The 670-nt window shown below is 54.0% G+C and overlaps 1 protein-coding gene across 2 annotated transcripts in view; it reads left to right on the top strand.

Moving 5' to 3' along the window:
* The window catches only part of dpp10 (dipeptidyl peptidase like 10), a 151,007-nt gene that overhangs the window by 147,795 nt on the left and 2,542 nt on the right, over positions 1-670 (top strand). The gene's annotated exons all lie outside the window — the stretch shown is intronic.

Here is a 670-nt window from a genome sequence, read left to right as displayed (position 1 = left end):
GAGCCGGTACTGGTCCACATCGTGACTCGGTACTGGTCCACATCGTGACTCGGTACTGGTCCACATCGTGACCTCAGTACTGGTCCACATCGTGACCCAGTACTGGTCCACATCCTCCTCTGTACTGGTCCACATCGTGACCCAGTACTGGTCCACATCCTCCTCTGTACTGGTCCACATCGTGACCCAGTACTGGTCCACATCATGACCTCAGTACTGGTCCACATCGTGACTCAGTACTGGTCCACATCATGACCTCAGTACTGGTCCACATCCTCCTCTGTACTGGTCCACATCGTGAGCCAGCACTGGTCCACATCGTGACCCAGTACTGGTCTACATTACGAGCCAGTACTGGTCCACGTCATGACCTCAGTACTGGTCCACATCGTGACCTCAGTACTGGTCCGTGAGCCAGTACTGGTTCAAATCGTGACTCAGTACTGGTCCACGAGCCAGTACTGGTCCAAATCGTGAGCCAGTACTGGTTCAAATCGTGACTCAGTGCTGGTCCACATCGTGACCCATTACTGGTCCACATCATGACCTCAGTACTGGTCCACATCATGACCTCAGTACTGGTCCACATCCTCCTCTGTACTGGTCCACATCCTCCTCTGTACTGGTCCACATCCTCCTCTGTACTGGTCCACATCCTCCTCTGTACTGG

This window comes from Austrofundulus limnaeus, unplaced genomic scaffold (assembly GCF_001266775.1).
Source record: "Austrofundulus limnaeus strain Quisiro unplaced genomic scaffold, Austrofundulus_limnaeus-1.0 Scaffold523, whole genome shotgun sequence".
Taxonomy (NCBI): domain Eukaryota; kingdom Metazoa; phylum Chordata; class Actinopteri; order Cyprinodontiformes; family Rivulidae; genus Austrofundulus; species Austrofundulus limnaeus.
This window is presented reverse-complemented; position numbering and strand designations above follow the sequence as displayed.